The 19395-nt window shown below is 37.6% G+C and overlaps 1 protein-coding gene across 1 annotated transcript in view; it reads right to left on the bottom strand.

Moving 5' to 3' along the window:
* The window catches only part of MACROD2 (mono-ADP ribosylhydrolase 2), a 2149518-nt gene that overhangs the window by 1789588 nt on the left and 340535 nt on the right, over positions 1–19395 (bottom strand). The window lies entirely within an intron of this gene.

The following is a 19395-nucleotide window of genomic DNA, read 5'->3' as shown; positions in this document are numbered from 1 at the left end:
AATCAAAACAGAGGTGCTCATGTAGGACAGATACATGGATCAGTGAAATAAAACTGAGAGTCCAGAATTAAGCCCAAATACATACGGTCATTCAAATTTCATTAAAAGTGCCATGATTATTTAAGGCGAAAAGAACAGTGTCATCAACAGATGGTACTGGAATAACTCTGAATGTTATTGCTGCTGTTTAGTTGCTAAATCGTGTCCAGCTTTTCTGCAACCCCATAGACTACAGCCCTCCAGACTCCTCTGTCCATGGGATCTACCAGGGAGAACTCTGGAGAGGGCTGCTACCTCCTTCTCCAGGCATAACTGGACACCCATATGCAAAAGAATTAAGTTGTACCCTACTACACTCCATATATAAACTCTAACTGCAAATAGATAAATAGCCAAAATATAAGGACGAAAACTGTAACTGTAGTAGTATACCTTCATGACCTTAGATTTGGCAATGAATTCTTAGCTTTGATACAAAAATAAAATAAAATAAAACAAGTAACAAAAGAAAAAAATAGATAAATTGGACTAGAATTTACAATTGAAATTACAATGACCCAGAGAAATGAAAATTTATTCCCACACAGAAATTTGTACACTAAAGTTTATAGAAGCATTATTCATAATAGCAAGAGTATAGAAACTATACAAATGTTCATCAACTGATGAATGGATAGACAAACACACACATACACATTGGAATATTACCTAGCCATAAAAAAATTAAAACATTATAACTGAAAGAAGCCATACATAAATAGTACGATTCCACTTACATGAACAGTCCAGATTGTAAAATCCATAGAAACAGAAAAGAGACTGTTAGTTGGCAGGAGCTAGGGTAGGTGGGAGACATGCAGAGTAACTATCTAATGGGTACAGCTTTCCTTTTGAGGGGATGAAATGTTTTGGAACTGGATTGTGAATGTATTAAATACCACTAAATTGTTCACTTTAAAAAGATTAATTTTATGACAGTAACCAGTAGATCCCTGGCATTACTATTACTGGAATCTATAGACCAAAAGTCATTACTCAGATCTATGAAAACTCAGAAACTCCTTTTTGCCTTGAGGAAAGGATTCCACCGGACATTACAGAAGTGATGTCTGGGTCTACTGCACAAACCATCAACACTGTAGTTAAAAACATGACCTTTATTAAAAAGCTAGAAAAGGAAGTGAAATGTACAAATAAACCATAGACATCAGTAAATGGATGTAGAAAATAAAACTGCTGGGCATACACAAAGAAAATAAAAGGTTAAGGTGAGCTGTAGAAAAAACATAAGAAGCTTAAATGTCAGAAGGATTCACTGGGAAGAAGCAGGCATCCTAACTCCTGACCTTTTCTCCCTACTTTCCAGGGTCACTAGATTATGCTGACTCCTTTTTTGACAACCTGTTCACAAACCCTCATAGCTTCTAGACAGCTGCCTAGTCTGCTGACCGTTCTGACAAAAATGACCTGAGAACCACATCAGCCAGTTAAATCAGCCTGTTTATCCTTTAAACCAGGTTTCCCTGGTGGCTCAGCAGTGAAGACTCTGCCTGCAATGCAGGAGATGCGGGTTTGACCCCTGGGTAAGGAACACAGCCTGGAGGAGGGCGTGGCAACGCACTCCAGCATTCTTGCCTGGAGAAGCCCATGGGCAGAAGGGTCTGTTGGGCTACAGTCCCTGGGGTCACAAAGAACTGGCCATGACTGCAGTGACTGAGCACACACACGCATGCTTTCTACCTACGGGAGTGACATGCTTTACAGAAACTGCAAAGGCTGGTATTTAGGAAAAATGAGGGAAGTGCTAACAGCTCCATTTTTAGGTTTAAGGTTTTACTCTTAATCATTTAAGAATAATGATTAAGATTAAAAACGTTAATCATTTAAGGCTCTATTCTCAATCATTCAGTTAGGACTGAAATCACTAAAATTTAATTCAGCAAAACTATATGCATAATCTGTTATGTGTCCAGATCCATGCTAGACTTCAAGAAAAGGGCTGAGACCTGTGAAGGGCTTCACAAAGCCATGACCGTATGCTCTAGTGGGAAAAATACAGAGATAGAAGAAAAGGGGGCACAGTCTGTCTCCTGTGTTATGGAAGAATACTGATAACCCTGACTGCAGCAATGGCATGATTAAGAAGTAGAATCAAAAGTATCTCAGAAACTTTAAAGGATTGTCTAAGGATGGCAAACACTGGAGGCAGAGATCATAACGCTCTATCTTATCAACCTGGATGTGACCTTGGAATACTTAACAGTACTCAGAGGGCCACCATGAACAGATCAGCCTTGGCACATGAGTACATAAATAAGATAATATAAATGAGAGGGATTATTATCACTGAACACTGAAGATGTGAATTCAATTTCCAAGTCTCCTCAGTACCACACAGCCCCTCCCAACTAGGAAAGTCTTCTTAACCCCATGTTTCAGCTCTTAGTTTGGCAGCTTCTGTCTGAAGAGAAGGAGATATTGTGCTTTTATTGCTTCCTCAAACTGAAGACATCTGCTAGAAATTGACAAATAACTAGTAGATTCTATTGAGTGTGATCATAAGCTAAGCATCATTCTAAACAGTTGACATACCTTGTATCACACAAAAAGACAAACTACAAAATGCGATTTTCAAAGTAGGTATTTCTGAAATGTAGGTAGGTATAAAAGAAAGGTTGCTTAATGATGCTTAATTGTTCTTAATTATAATAATATTATAATAATAACACGGACTTTATATTTTGCAACTGGATTTGTAACCATGATAATTCATTCATTTGCTCTTTCCAACAACTTCCTGAGGCTGGTGGGACAGCTGTTAACATTCCCAGAAGAGATGAAGTAACTCACTCAAATTCTTATTACAAATAGCAGTATAGGGTCTCAAACCTTGTCCCAGATTCTAAAAACATTAGACCTGACTTCCAGATGCAAAGAAAGTTGAGCGATGAGCCTGAAATGTAATAATTTACTGCCTCATCTTCTTTTCTGTGATCTGCCTTGCCCTTGGTTTTCATATGTGAACTCTGAAAGAATCCCTAACCCTACTATACTCTCTTGATCTAGTCCAAAAACTTCCAAGTAACTATTCCAAAATTAAAATCACCTAATGCAAAATTCCCAAGTACTATAATTTAACAAACGAACAAAACCAAAACTCATCTGCAACACAATAAGAAGCACGTAAAACCCTGGATACTAGAGCTAGTCAACCTGGGTATGAAGCCTGATTGCTGTATTTTGTGACCTTGGGCAAGTTTTTAACTATTTTGTTCTAGGCTATAAACAAGGGATAATGGTACTAACTACATCACAGGGGTGTTGAGAGAATTGAAGGAATTAATATCAGTAAGCAAAGTGCACAGGAGAGGGCTTGGAACATAATATGTGCTCAATAAATGAAAACTATACTGAGTCAAAAATCAACTATCTTGTAAACTATCCCCAGGAGTAAATTAATCTACTCAAGAAGTCACATGAGCTCCTTTGAAGTCCTCATAGTGACATTCAGTATGCTCTTTATTTCCGAGTATTTTACTATTCTCTATATAGGTAACAACACCTTATACTTCAAAGTAGACTAAATTGTTAAAAAGAACTGTTCTTCTTTGAAACTGATCCTTTACCTCCATATTTCACTCTGCTTTCACCTCAAACCTGAAATGGTCTTTGCTTTTTAAAATGAATAATTTTGCCATTTGAAGGGAAAAGTATATTACAGCTGCAAAGAGAAGCTGGATGTTTCAAAGAACTATTCCTGGCATCTTTTAGAATAAGACACATTTAAGTCAAAGAGATGGCTTTGTGTGAGATCACAGGCAGATACAAAGTTTCAGTGGGGGATAAAACTTTTGGCCACTTCCCAAAATCTCAAGAGTGCCACCTTATTTACACAATCATTTGTGTGAATCTTATCATTATCAAATGTACTCACATATTTACTGTGTGTATGAATTTCCTGACAGGTGAATAGAAATTGCTCTCTGCCCAAGTTCACCAGCAGTTCATAATTGGTCTGCAAGCTGCAGTTCTAAGGATAAGGCAGTGAGAACCACATTTCATGGCTTTATGGGCTATATTTGGTGACCGAGGTTTGACCTAAGGAACCCAACATTTAACCTAGAAATATTTGTGAACAGGATCATTTTCCTGTCTTCCTTTTCCTTTATTCTAGTGGTCACTGCACTAGAAGTATGACCAAACTGAGAAACAAGGAGTAAAACAGATTTTCATTTCAACTTAAAAAATTCCATATTCATAGAATAGAGAATACATCAATATACTGTCAAAATATTTAATCCTCATTTAAATTTTTATTATATTAATAAGTGCCCAATATTGAAAAAAGGCAGGAAATAGAGGAAAATACTAAAAAGAAATGAAAAGTTGCCCACCATCTACATTTTGTAAGATATGCTAAGATAGTTCTGATACACACAACTGAGACTGGTTCTGCTGGTGATTAAGAATGACAAGATTATTACGTTATCTCATAGATCAGTAGACTACTATTGTGGCAAACTCTACTTGCAGAAGATGACTGCAACAGTATTTCCCAGGCCTCACAGTCTTCTGTGACTCTGACACTCCCATGGAGAGGAGGGTGTCTGTGTTCCCTCCTCTTAAATCTGGATGGATTTGTGACTAATGGAAATCATATAAGTAGGTGACTACTGAGGACAAGTTATAAAAATCTGATGGACTTCTCTGTGTTTCTCCTGAGATGCTCATTCTTAAAACCCAGCCACCACACCTGTGAAGAGGCCAACTTGGAGAGTACAGCGGTCCCCAGCAAACAGCCCCGGCTGTGCTCTGAGCAGAAGTTAGCATCAACTCTGTGAGTCATCCAACTTGAAGGTATATCCGCCAGGCCCCAGGTCAGTCACCCGAGCTAATGCCACTGTAGATGGAGATGATCTGTAACTACTGAGATTTGTACACAAAATGTATTATTGTTTTTGTTTTAAGGGCACTATGGTTTTGGGGTGGTTTATTATGAGGCAACCGAGAAATACTCCAGCTAATAGCTAGTAGTAAGAGCAAGTATAACAGAAAAGGTAAGCATTTAATACTATATGGCAAAACTGTAAAAGGGTTTTAAACATTGTAACTCAGTTAATTCTCACAATTACCCTTATGGCATAAAGAGTACTATTACTCCAAATTTACATTTTAGGATATTCAAAAACACACACAGGCTAAGTAATTCACTCACAAATTAATTAAATGAGCAAGTAGAACTGGGCTGTGCACCAGGGGGTCTGGCTACGAAGCTGATGCCCTTAACCACAGTACTGAGCAGTGGGGGCACACACGACTTAATTAAGACCCAGCAGTGCGCAGCCGAGTCTGGACCTGCTTCCCTAGACGCTCTGCTCAGCCACATTCTTCCCCTCCCAAGGACAAAGACACACTAGCAGAGGGACTACGCCCTCTCCGACCTGGAGCTTCAGACAGATTGAGCTACTAGCATAAGCTACAGTATCCATGCTGGAGATCCAAAGCCAGGTCTGTCTGACACCAAATTTCACACTTTTTCTATTATTTCATGGTACCCATTGGGCTAATGGATGATTGCAGTTGATGGGTGATAAAAATTTAAGTTAATTAATCTTTACTCTAGCTAATACACAATGCATATGGGAACAGAATTGTTTTCCAAATCATATTTTCCCAAGGACAATGAAATAAATGTTCTAATTTTGGATACATAGCTACGAGGCAAGAGAATTTCTGAACTAAAAATTACTGTTCACGTACAGCAAACTTTCACAGATTTTTGGCTTCAGGACTCCTTTAGATTCTTAAAAATTATTGAGTATTCCAAAGAGCTTTCATTTATCTGGATTATATTTCTCAATGCTTTAATACATTAGAAATTAAAACAGAATTTTTAAAAATACTTATAAAATCAAAATTTTAAAGAATAAATCATAAATACATTTACATAAATATTTTGTGAGGAAAAAAGTCATCTCCAACAAACAAACAAAAAAACTTATTCAGAAAAATATCACTGTTAGTCTCACAAATCACTTTAATGTTCAATATAAGAAGGGACAACTGGGTCCCATCTCTGCTTTGATATTTTCAATTTGCTGTGAGATTACAGGCCATACAGCCTCTGAAAGACTCCATTTTACATGTATAAAATGTTGAGAGTGAAAAAGACAACATTTAATACCATCATAAAAGCAGTTTTGATCTTACAGATTCTAAGGAAGAGTACACACATTACTTTAAAAAATTGCTAGTATACATATACAAAAAGTTGCTAGTCACTTAACATTCAGTAAGAAAAAGAATAGAATAATATTTGTATGACCTTCACGTAGAAGATAATTTTGGGGCTAGACATAAAAAGTACAAACCTTTAAGTTATAGAAACTTCTTTTTTAAATTAAAAGTAAAAAGACAAGCCATTTATTGGCAGAAGGCATTTCTAACACAACTTTAGAGACAATTATTATTCAGAATATACTTTTGAAACTGTTACAAATCAATAAGAAAAACGCATATGATTCTAGAGAATACTAGGCAAAAACATAAATAAGGCTTTTCGCAGAAGAGAAAACCCAGAAGGCCTATAAATGTCTGGAAAGGTAAGCAACCCACCAGAAGCAGAAAAATGCCAAGGAATACAATAAAGAGTATTTTTTCATGCTCATTAGATTCGCAAAAACAAACAAAAGCTCTGACAATCAAGGACTCATTTGCTACTGATGGGAACGTAGCAGCCTCTTCAGAAATAAAGCAGACACTACTTACTGCCTACTCGTCATGCACCATCCCCACCTTCCGTCCTAACAGCATGTTTGTGCTGGTATCTCCTTCCTCCTGATAATGTTCTTTGAGGATAACTGGCCCTTTCCACCACCCAGTCATCATGGTCTTATCTTGTAAGTAATCAATTTAGACATTGACAAGTGATTCAATTCTAGCCAATAAGATATGAAAGAAAGCTATTTTAGGAAGTTTCCCTGCTCTTCAAAGGAAATAAAAAGATACAATGACTTTGGCCATTGTTTTGTCTGCACTTGATTCTTTGCAGCCAAGAGGAGAGAGCAAGACATTGAGTCAATGAATAAGCCAAGCCTACAGCATCCCTACTTCTGGACTTCTTGGTATGTGAGGTAATAAATTTCTTTATTTAAGCCGCTTTGAAGTCCATTGTCTGTTATTTGAAGCTGAAAGTACCCAAACAAGGAGAAGAATTTCACAATATCTAGTATAGTATTGTGTATGGAGAGTCATCCCCTAAGAGCCAGAAATTCCATTTCGAGGCACACAAGCCACGCAAGCTCACCCACCCAGAAGAGGAGATATGTTAATGAATACTCCTTGCACGCTTGTTTGTACAGGGGGACAACTGAATGCAATGTTGCAGCTTATTACTGATTCATTCAGTTCAGTTCAGTTGCTCAGTCATGTCCGACTCTTTGCAACCCCATGAATCGCAGTACGCCAGGCCTCCCTGTCCATCACCAATTGCCAGAGTTTACTCAAACTCATGTCCATCGAGTCAGTGATGCCATCCAACCATCTCATCCTCTGTCATCCCCTTCTCCCCCTGCCCCCAGTCCCTCCCAGCATTAGGGTCTTTTCCAATGAGTCAACTCTTCCCATGAGGTGGCCAAATATTGGAGTTTCAGCTTCAACATTAGTCCTTCCAATGAACACCCCAGATTGATTTCCTTTAGGATGGACTGGTTGGATCTCCTTGCAGTACAAGGGACTCTCAAGAGTCTTCTCCAACAACACAGTCAAAAGCATCAATTCTTCGGCGCTCAGCTTTCTTCACAGTCCAACTCTCACATCCATACATGACCACTGGAAAAACCATAGCCTTGACCAGACGGACCTTTGTTGACAAAGTAACGTCTCTGCTTTTTACTATGCTATCTAGGTTGGTCATAACTTTCCTTCCAAGGAGTAAGCGTCTTTTAATTTCATGGCTGCAATCACCATCTGCAGTGATTTTGGAGCCCCCAAAAATAAAGTCTGACACTGCTTCCACTATTTCCCCTTCTATTTCCCATGAAGTGATGGGACCAGATGTCATGATCTTAGTTCTCTGAATGTTGAATTTTAAGCCAACTTTTTCACTCTCCTCTTTCATTTTCATCAAGAGGCTTTTTAGTTCCTCTTCACTTTCTGCCATAAGGGCGGTGTCATCTGCATATCTGAGGTTATTGATATTTCTCCCAGCAATCTTGATTCCAGCTTGTGCTTCTTCCAGCCCAGCGTTTCTCATGATGTACTCTGCATATAAGTTAAATAAGCAGGGTGACAATATACAGTCTTGATGTACTCCTTTTCCTATTTGGAACCAGTCTGTTGTTCCATGTCCAGTTCGAACTGTTTTTTCCTGATTAATTTTCATTAAAATAAGTATTAATTTTTATAACAGGTAGGTAATTGTTAATACTTTTTAATACCTTTTTCTGTCCTTTCTGGAATGAGGATGTCACTATTTTGAATTATGAGATCAAAGCCACCCAATATAAGACAATAAACTAGAAGAATCACAGATCATTGAGTGGAGGGCCATGCCCTCTCTGGACTATGTACCTGAACTTTTTCAGAAGTGAGAAGTTAACTTCATGTTAAGTCACTCTTACTTTTAATTTTTTATGGCTAACAGCTGACCCTAATTTTAATTAAATGAATAAGAAAACATAGACTGAAAATACACCACCAAATTCATGACAGTGGATGCTTCTGGGGAAGGAAAGAGCTAAATGGATTAGAGAGAAAATGATATTTCAACTTTATATTATATAACAATATGTATATAGTGTATATTATAAGAATATATATTCTTATATTCTATTTTAAGGATCTAAAACAATAAATAATTAAAATAAATGAAACGTTATGTGTGTTTAGTTACTCACTTCTCTTTGACTCTTTGTGACCCCATGGACTATAGCCCACCAGGCTCCTCTGTCCATGGGATTCTCCAGGAAAGAATACTGGAGTGTGTTGCCAGGGGATCCTTTCAACCCAGGGATGGAGCCAGGTCTCTTGCGTTGAAGACAAACTCCTTTCTGTCTGAGCCACCAGGAAAATTAAACCTTTGTTAATTTTAGGTGTTGCATATTCTGTTTTACTTGCTCTCTGTACTTCCCTTTGTTTAACTTTTCATTTTTTTCCCCAATTATTTTTATTAGTTGGAGGCTAATTACTTTACAATATTGTAGTGGTTTTTGCCATACATTGACATGAATCAGCCATGGAGTTACATGTGTTCCCCATCCTGAACCCCCTCCCACCTCCCTCCCCATCCCATCCCTCTGGTTCATCCCAGTGCACCAGCCCTGAGCACTTGTCTCATGCATCCAACCTGGACTGATGATCTGTTTCACACTTGATAATATACATGTTTCGATGCTGTAGTCTCAGATCATCCCACCCTCGCCGAAAAAAAAGAGGATGATATAGACATCCTTATGTAGACAAAATTACCCAAAAAGAAAAAAATAAATAAAGAGGAAAGAAGGAGGGATGAAGTAAAAGAAAATGCCTTATGGCCCAAAAAGAAAGAAAATGTGCTCCCTTCTACGTATACTAATTTAAACAATATCAAGATCAATTTTACCTCCTATTAAGATGAAGATTAATCACCCAGACTTGTCAGGATGCAGGGGTTGGGAGAATACATCCTTTCTGGAGTGCAACCTTGTGATTACAGCAAATTAATTAAAAAATGTCAGCTCTATGAAGCATCAGTTTTACCTCAAAGAAGTTATCTTAATAAATTTCAGCACAAAGATTTAGTTAAAAGGATTTTGATTATAATTTTGATTATAATCTTAAAAAATTGAAGAACACACAAATGCCCAAAGAGACAGACTAGTTACAGTGACTGCTATCTGTGCAAACAATGGCATACTATACTCCCATTATAACTGATGCTATCCAGGCATATTTGATAATGCAGAGACAATTTGGCAATTTTCTTAAGTGAAAAAATTTACAATAATAAAAATAAAAGCAATAAATATAATACATATTTTCTTAATTTTATTTGTTTGCATATAGATATGTTATAAAAATCTTAAAAGATTTATACTACCTTCTATTGACACTGAATACTGGGAATTCATCTTTATTTTCCTATTGTTATTAACATTCTTTTCTAACTTTCTACAAAAGCTTTACAGTGTCATTTAATGATTGTAAATTATAAAGTGAATTGTAACACTTGATTGCAACAGGTCTGATGAAAACAGGCAATAGTGGTCAATTCTTACCACCATTAAAGTACATAATTAAATTAAAATGTGCATAAATGGTTCCTAGCAGCATAGGCTTCAGAGTCATTCTGTCTCCTCCTAAACAACATTCATTTATTTTTATTTAAGATTGTAAGCATCCCATTTTAGAGATATTGAGGCAAAAAAAAAATACAATTGAGGCATAATTCCACCACAATCAGTCCTTGAGACTTACAGGTGAATTAGTGGCTTTCTTTAACTGCTGAGTGAATAAGTGTGTTCATTTGTTTACTAATGAAGGATGTTGTTCATACAGGATAAGTCAAAGGCAGCAATGAGGTTCAGAAGAGCCAAGTGTAACCAGAAATGCCTGTTAGGATTCTGGCACACAACATGGTAGATAATACATTCTGAACTGGTATAACTTTTTTCTGAATGCTTTATTTCCTGTACTTTCTGACACAAATTATAACGAACTCTTAATAAAGCAGTACTTTCATTCCATGTTCTAAAACCTATATATTCTGGTTTCATATTTTGAATGACTTCGCTGTCTCTACTAAAATTACTAGATGTTAATCTGGATACAAACCAGAAGGCTCTGAGAGCTGCTCCATATTCCTAATGGACAAGTGGATGATTTATTGTGTCTTGCAGGCTCAGGCACACAACTCCATTTAATGGCCATGGCTTAGTTAGGCCATTCTAACTTTCTCAGCATGTGTTGGCTTTCACCATCCTAAAGCAGGTGGTTTCCTTTCCATGTAGAGAAGACCCTTCCTATTGAAGGGATTATACTCCTGAATGCAGACAGATAATAACTTGAGAATCCCAGGGACTCTACTGTAAACTTACAAGAAGCTTTTGGAAAGCCTCAACAGTCTTTCCCGGAAGAGCTGAGGAAGGGCATGAGCTGAGCAAGGTCACGTTCCTTAAAAACCTAAGTTAGTAACATATCTCCATATCTGAATACCTTTCCCCCTCCTCTGCAATCAAATTTTAGGATTTTAGTCTCCACTTAGCTTTCTATCAGTCTTTTCATAATATCACCATTATCGGAATACTAGTGTCATTACACTGATACCATTAGTTTCCTCAAGTCCAAGAGCTTCTCTTTTCTTCCTCACTGGTCTCTATTTCAGCAACCTCTTCTATCCTTCCCCAAAACTCATAACAAGAATGACTGAGGATGAATTCATGATATGCTTCAGGAATTTCTTCCATTATTCTTGCTTGTACTTACCACCATAGTAACTGGTAAAAACTTCAAAATCTGCCTATTGTGGCTTTCTTTCCCTCCAACTGTTGCTATTTAGCAGCTCTAGTTCTTTCCTTAACGTCTCTTCCAAGCCTTTCCCTCCTTAGCTGCCATCAGTCTCATTTCACATGTAGTTTTGTACTCCTGGCTCAGAGGGTAAAGCGCCTGTCTGCAATGCGGGAGACCTGGGTTCAATCCCTGGGTCAGGAAGATCCCTGGAGAAGGAAATGGCAACCCACTCCTGTATTCTTGCCTGGAAAATCCCATGGACGTAGGAGCCTGGTAGGCTACAACCCATGGGGTTGCAAAGAGTCGGACACGATTAAGCGACTTCTCTCTCTCTCTGTAGCCCAGAGTGCATGGGCTACATTTCACCTGACTTTCTCAATCATGGACCAAGGTCAGATTTCTTTGTTCTCTGGGATTGCTTAGGAGCCAGTATCTAGCAGTCAGGAGATGGTTTTGACCCATCTATATGTATTAGTAGATAGAGCAACTTTAGAAGGTTGGTTAAAGAGTCTGGAAACAAAGAATGAATCAAAGTGATCAGACTTACAGCACATACCACCTTCAGAGTACCCAGAATAAGTCTACGTCTGCTATGCAATTAATAAATATCAGCTGCATTATAATGGAGATGGTAATATTGTTTTATATGATCAAGAAGACAAGAAATAAATATGATTTAAAAGTTCCTTAAGACTATTTTTGTTTAGTGAAGAAGACAGGATATAAATATAGTGGTGGTTTAGTCACTAAGTCATGCCCAACTCTTGTGACCCCATGGACTGTAACCTGCCAAGCTCCTCTGTCCATGGAATTCTCCAGGCAAGAATACTAGAGTGGGTCTCCTGTATTACAGGCAGATTCTTTACCAACTGAGCTAAAAGGGAAGTCTAAATATGATATAAAATATCCTTATAATTATTTAACATTTATAATAATTGATTTCAATATTTATAATATTTCTACTTCCTATCAGAAAGTTCTGTCTACTTTCTGTCTGAAAGCCATATCTATTTTCTATCAGGAAATTATACTGAAAGCACATAAGATGCAACATACTTTTCTCTAAGTTCTTTCAAAAATATGATAGAAAGATTTGCTTACAAGGAACACATAACTATAACAAACTGTTAGCTTTTATGGCACTCAAAATTTTACACAAAGTAAAAATCAAGCAAATATAAAAAGATGTATGTCCCACTTTAAAAAAATATTTAAAAACGTTAACCCAGATTTTTTTCTTTTACATCAAATCTCTGTCATTTACATTTCACTTGTTCTCTCCTCTTCTTCTGTCAACCAACAATTTTTGCTTTTTGTCAATAAGACATGATCTGATAAGCTTATTTCAGACTCGCCCCAGGGAAGTAGGGGAAGACAGACTTACAGGTGAGCACTTCAGAGTGACAAGTCTGCTCCCTGGGCCACTGAGGAAAACAAAGAGGAGTTGCCTGGCAAGTGACTCACAGAGCTTCTGTATTGCTTCTGTGTAAACACGAGGATTAAACCACCAAAAAGCTGCCTCCCAAACAAAAATTACTAATTTTTTAAATCACGTATCAATTCTATCCTCATTTAAAAAAACAAGTTATTAAGGATAAAAACCCACTAAAACACATCGGCAATATCTGTGCACTTTTAACAAGACTCATCAATTCTAGATCTTAATTTTTAAACACACATATGAAACAAGAAAGTATCTACAAATTTGTAGCACTAATACATTTTAAATGTCAAACAAAAGGAATAAAAACTTAAATAATGAAAGAATTATAAATGTTTTTAAATTCCCCAAATTTGAGGTTAATCACTTAGAGTATGAAGGAAGTGAAACAGAGCAGACCAGAGACATCGTTTAATCTATAACATATTTGTCATGAATGATGGTCAGGAAATTTATTAAATAAGTAGATTTATATTCAAGATAATTTCCCATGACAATTTTAACTTATTTTAAATAGATGGTATTGTAAAACATTCACTTACTCCAAATCTAATTGATCAATAATATTTCATTCCTTAAAAGATTTTGCAGATAATCAATACATGCCAATTCTTAAGGGAAAAAATATCAATTGTAGCACATCTGCTTCTCCCAGACAGGGCCAAGGAGGAACAGTTTTCATGGTCATTTATAAGCAGGTATAATATAAAACAGTTTTTGAGTATAGTCAAAGTGTAAGTGGCTCAGTTGTGTCCAATTCTTTGGGACCCCATGGACTGTAATCCGCCAGGTTCCTCTGTCCACGGAATTCTCCAAGCATGAATACTGGAGTGAGTTGCCACTGCCTTCCAGACCCAGGGATTGAACCCAAGTCTCCCGCATTGCAGGCAGATTCTTTACCATCTGAGTCACCCCCTCAGTTTTTGATTCTACCTTAAATATGTTTCTTTCAACATTAAACATGTTTATGTGCTAAGCCACTCAGTCATGTCTGACTCTTTGATCCCATCAACTATAGCCCCCCAGGCTCCTCTGTCCATGGGATTTCCCAGGAAAGAATGCCAGAGCAAGTTGCCATTTCCTACCACTCTAGGGGATCTTCCCCACCCAGAGATAGAACTTGTGTCTCCTCCACTGGCAAGCAGATTCTTTACCACTGCGCCACCTGGGAAGCACCAAACATATTTATGTACCCAAGTAACTTGAACTTTAGGAAAATATCAGTCTTAAAAGAGGTAACTTCAAACACAACGAAAATACATAGATGGTTTGGAAATAAGATTTCAGGAAACACTCCTCTCAGAAAATCTATTTGGGTACCTAAAATTAGCACCAATACTCCAGACACAGTGAAACAATAAGTTGGTTGGCAAATTCTGACAGTTTTGGTGGATATTAACAATGAGCTATATAGAGAGGATCATGTGGCTCCAGGGTAATCCACATGTATGATAACTAGTAAATACATATCTCAACAATTAGAGGTATATTGACCTACTCTTTGTCAGTGAGAACTGACTATTGATCTGCTCTCAGTCAATGAGAACTGACTCACTGGAAAAGAACCTGATGCTGGGAAAGACTAAAGGCAGGAGGAGAAGGGGATGACAGAGGATGAGATGGCTGGATGGCATCACCAACTCGATGGACATGAGTTTGTTTGAGCAAGCTCCGGGAATCGGTGATGGACAAGAAAGCCTGGCATGCTGCAGTCCATGAGGTCACAAAGAGTCAGACATGACTGAGCAACTGAAATGATCTGCTCTTAATAACTGTAAGCGATTCCTCCAAAGCTATGTTTCAAACCATTTCTAAGAATAAGGAATCTGTCCCTTGATTTGTAATTAAGTCTCAGAACAAGACTTAGATACTATTATCTTAAGGTCTGAGCCTCCAGGACAGTACACAGAAGCATTTCTCAAATTGCTTCTTTCCCAAAGATAAAGTGTTAAAGAACATAGCTTAATTTAACAGTAGTGAATTGCACCTTCTGAAATGATCCTGGCCCTACTCATCACTATGAAGATAAAAAGCAACTATGCACAAGTTTCAGCTCTGTCTTGATAAGTAAGTGCTTTCTCAGATTTAATGAACCCTTACAATGCCCTACTTTATTGAAGTCCATAATAGCAAAACGAGATGGGTCTCATATCTCCATCGTCAAAAGTGAAAGAACTGATGTTCTGTTCCCAGGGCCACACGCAGTGTGTCAAGGGAAAATTCACTCTCTGCTTGCTCCCCCAAGTTTGCTTCTTACAAGGTCCATTTCAGAAGTCTCTTTTTGCATTTTATATAAAAACAAAGTGAGAAGGGTGACAGGGCGTTGGGGAGTGGCGGGGGTCAAGGACACAGCCTACATCAGTTGGAGTTGGATCATGCACCATCTGCATGGCCAGACATGGAAGCACAGAAAAGGGAAGAGAGGAAGGATCAGCAGGCTCAGTTCTACAATAGTCTCAGTCCATCGCTTGTGGCCAGGTACTAATCTGTTCTGAACCACAATTCCTCCTCTTTCTTGGGAGGTCAAAGAGGTGCTTTTTTCTCAGGTTTGTTTTTTAATCATCTTTCTCCCAATCCCTAGCCTAAGCTGTAATAAGAGTCTAACTTGGATGTTGGGGAAAATAAGGGTGGATCAGAGGGTGGGCAGACAGGCAGGCAGGCAGGCAGGGAAATAACCACCTGATGTTTTGCTTTGATTTCTGTTTCAAGTCCCATAATGACAGATCTCACTCCAGTGCAGTATGTTTTGGAAATATACTTAAAAGGGATATCTGATTGTATTTAGGTACATCTTAAGTATTGACTAATAAAAGGCAAATATCAAAACAGAAGAGCAGTTTAATTTAGCATTTTAAAAACCATTTAGTATTCTAAGGCGGTCTGTGACCTGCTATAATCTAATTATTTCTCCAATACCCTTTGGAATTGTTCAGAACAATGTGGTACAGTTTCTAACTGGTGCATTAAACATCTGGCCTGACTTCACAGGATTACAGATAGCTGAATGTGCACTCTATATATTTTATTAACATCCCATAGGCTCACGTTAAGATGTAGTACTAATGTGCCCTGACTTGCATCACTACTGTTGACAGAAAAACCTGGGCTAGACTTGAGAGGGTCTACAAATAGAAAAAAATCTTTTAAAGATGTTTTGGTAATTTAAATAGAAATTTTGGCTTAAAAAAAAAGAAAAGAAAAAGAGCAGCTTCAAGTTTATAAATTTATAAAACATGCCCAAGTTTCAGCATGCCAAGTCCTCTAAAAATGAGCTAATCTCCAGCATCCGTTCCTTCCTTCTCAAACTAACAGTATCCAACTGTCTTCCAGATCAAACTCTATCCTCCATTCTCAGCCATGTGTTTGAGTGGGGTTAACCCTACCTATAGCTCTTATAATAGGACTAAGCTCACCAACATATCCTGCTATCTTCCTGTAATAGGTTCAGGAATGAACGTGTGATCAAGTTTAAAGAAATGAGAAAGAGTGAATCACACATCTGTACATGTGTAGGAGCTCCTGGAGGTGACCTGTCTTCCCTTGAGCACTGCAATATGGGAATGTGATATGTGGAATTGTCACTGCCTAAGGGGAAAGCCTGGAGCTGCCAAGGATCCGATGTATATGGCCCCAGGAGGCTGCCAAACTGGGAAAGGCAGAGCTAGAGAAAAACTGTATTCTTGTTGACATATTTCAAGCCACTGTATCAAGCTTTACCTGAAGCCAGACCATACATTTGAACTTCTCAGTTCCATGAACCAACAGATTTCCAATCGTTGATTAGATAGTAAGGTTTGATCTTTCCATCACTTGCAACCAAAAACTTCTTTACTGGTAACAAGCACAAGGCATTTTAAAATACCAAAAGCCTAAGCTGATTTTGTTGGTTGGTTTGCTTTTCACACAACTTTGAAGACTTTATTCTTAGGAAGAGGGTGAGGGGAAGGAAAATCATCAAGAATGTTTCTTTCTAAGACCTAAGGAAGCTTTAATACTTTTTAAGATTAAATTTAAAATATCATAGTTGGAGATCTGGGGGTCATCTAGTCCTACTAACTTCTTTCACAGGGAATTTTAAGGAATTTGTGTATAGTGAAAGAATGAATGAGTGAATGGGGTAGCTTAAGTCTAGGCAAGTTGGAAGGCCTGAATTATTCCATTTCATCTGGGAGCTGTTTATAAAAGAGGTTTGGTGGTTGTTGTTTTCACATGGATACACAAGTAAACAGCAGAGCCTGGGAAACCTGATTCCAAATCCTACCTCCTCCATCCTCCATCAGAGAACATCTCATAACCTTTCACAAAAACAGAAAAATGCAAAGTTCATCGACATGATCAGCTTAGATAGTCTGAGAGTTTTCAAAACAGAATATGCTAATTAGGCTTATATTCCAGCCAGTCATTTACCAACTGAAATTCATTTTCTAATGTACAGTGTTAGATTCACTGGCTAACTCATAAAACTGAACAAAATGCAAAAAAATGGCAAATGCATTTTCAACCCAAAGTATTTACTAGTTCTAAATCCTAGGGACATGGGACCATGAAATGCATGAAGACAACAGGAAAAAACAAAAACAACAGGGAAATATCCTATTTGCCCACTTCCTCCCTCATTCCCTGGCTAGGTAGAACTACTACTTCAAAGGGGGATTTTGAAGTGTCAAAAAAACGTGTCATTGATCCTCTCTGGCCTCTCTTTGTGCTTCCTCCTATCACTTCTTAATGTCTCCTTTTTCCAAGTGCTCAGATGCCCTCAGCTCAATACCCGCAGTTACCACTCATTTGGTACTTATTTTAAGTCCGGTACCGAGCTAATGATTTCAGAAAGATTTAGTAATTTGTCTACAGTCAAGTGGTAAAGCCAAGATGGAGTCCAGATATGCTAGACTGTGAGCCTAAAGGGCTTCTCACTGAAAAGTGCCTGCCTTCCTTCCCCTCCTACTGGGACAGCCTTCCCCTTACTGCAGTTCATCTCCCTTACGTAACGAAGGAGGAGAGGGTAGCAACCTGAATTAACTCAGAGAAACTCAGTCTTTTCAGAGGCGGCACATTTTATTTCAAAAGGGATACATATTATTACAAGTTCACCTCCAACTGGCAGAATTTCAGACAGCTGATAAGAGCAAGAAGTAAAAAAGAAAAAGAACGAAAACAAAAACAAATGGAAGCAGCAAAAGGGCATATATTTTTGGATGGGGTAGGCTGATGGAAGCTATCCTTCAAAGTTGGCCTTCAAAGTCAGCGCCTTTAGTACAGTTTACATTTCTTCATAATCTCTTGCCTCTTCTACATTTTAATCCACATCTTAAGAAAAAAAGCAACAATACATAATTGGCATTCAATAAATCCCTGCTGCCTTTATTTGCCATGTGGTGAACCAAAGCCCAGAGCACATAGTAAGTCATATTCTGAATGGAAGACCAGGGAATGGATACCTCAGATCTCCTAACTCCCAGGCCAATGTACCTTCTTTTGGATACTGATTACCAAAACTGTCCATTTATCTTTCTTTTCTGTTTAAGGTCTGCCTGAATGGAGTCAAAACTGATTAAACATGACTATAAAACTATAGGAATTTGGTTAGGCAAAAAGTTTTTTTAAATATAATCAACTTCCAACTGAAAACAGCTTCTAGGAAGAATTATTTCATAAAACAGTTTAACCCATGTGTTTATTTTGTAATAACAGAAAAAGAAATCCATCATTTAGCTGAGAGATTATTATCTTTAGTGCCACCTCCCTTTCCTCTAAACATCCAGCAGCTGCATCTCAATTCAACTTTTGCTACCTAACATTTCTAAGAAATTGGCTTTTCAACAAACATTAGAATTCTAAACCTCCCATATTTATTGAGTCTGCCCTCAGAGGCCAGTAACAGTGCAATCATAGAACAATAGAGGTCAATATACCTCTTATCAAGAGTTCACCTTCTACTGTGATATCATTCATTCTTGGAGAGGAACTCAGAAGGCCAAACTGCTATCAAAGAGGCATGTAAATAGATAAACTAAATGAAACTAATGAAGAGACCATAATCAAATACTCCTGGGAAAGACAATTAGCTAGCCTCCTTCAGAAACACTTATAGAAACTTTTAAAAAGCACAAAGGAGAACCTCTGAAAATAAAGCAGATAATATTAGTTTAAGGATATTGTCCTCCAGGTAAATATAAACGCAAAATTCTTCCCAATGACATTAAAAAATGAGATTCACTTAGTGGAAAACGTATGGGCCTAAAGCAACTGTTATTCTAACAGCAGAAACCAGTCTATGAAAATCAAAATTGAAAATAGGAAGTCTATAATTCTGCTAATTAGATATTGCATTGCCCAGTGTTTGCTCATATACATAAATTAAAATACAACAATTTAAATACAAGTAAAACTATTTCTGAAAGATTTCTTTCTTCTATGTTTGCATCTTAAGTTTGTATCTCAACTTATGTTCAAAGCAAAAATATATC

This window comes from Muntiacus reevesi, chromosome 2, assembly GCF_963930625.1.
Source record: "Muntiacus reevesi chromosome 2, mMunRee1.1, whole genome shotgun sequence".
Lineage (NCBI taxonomy): Eukaryota > Metazoa > Chordata > Mammalia > Artiodactyla > Cervidae > Muntiacus > Muntiacus reevesi.
Note: the sequence above shows the minus strand (reverse complement) of the source record. Positions and strands in the feature narration are given on the sequence as shown.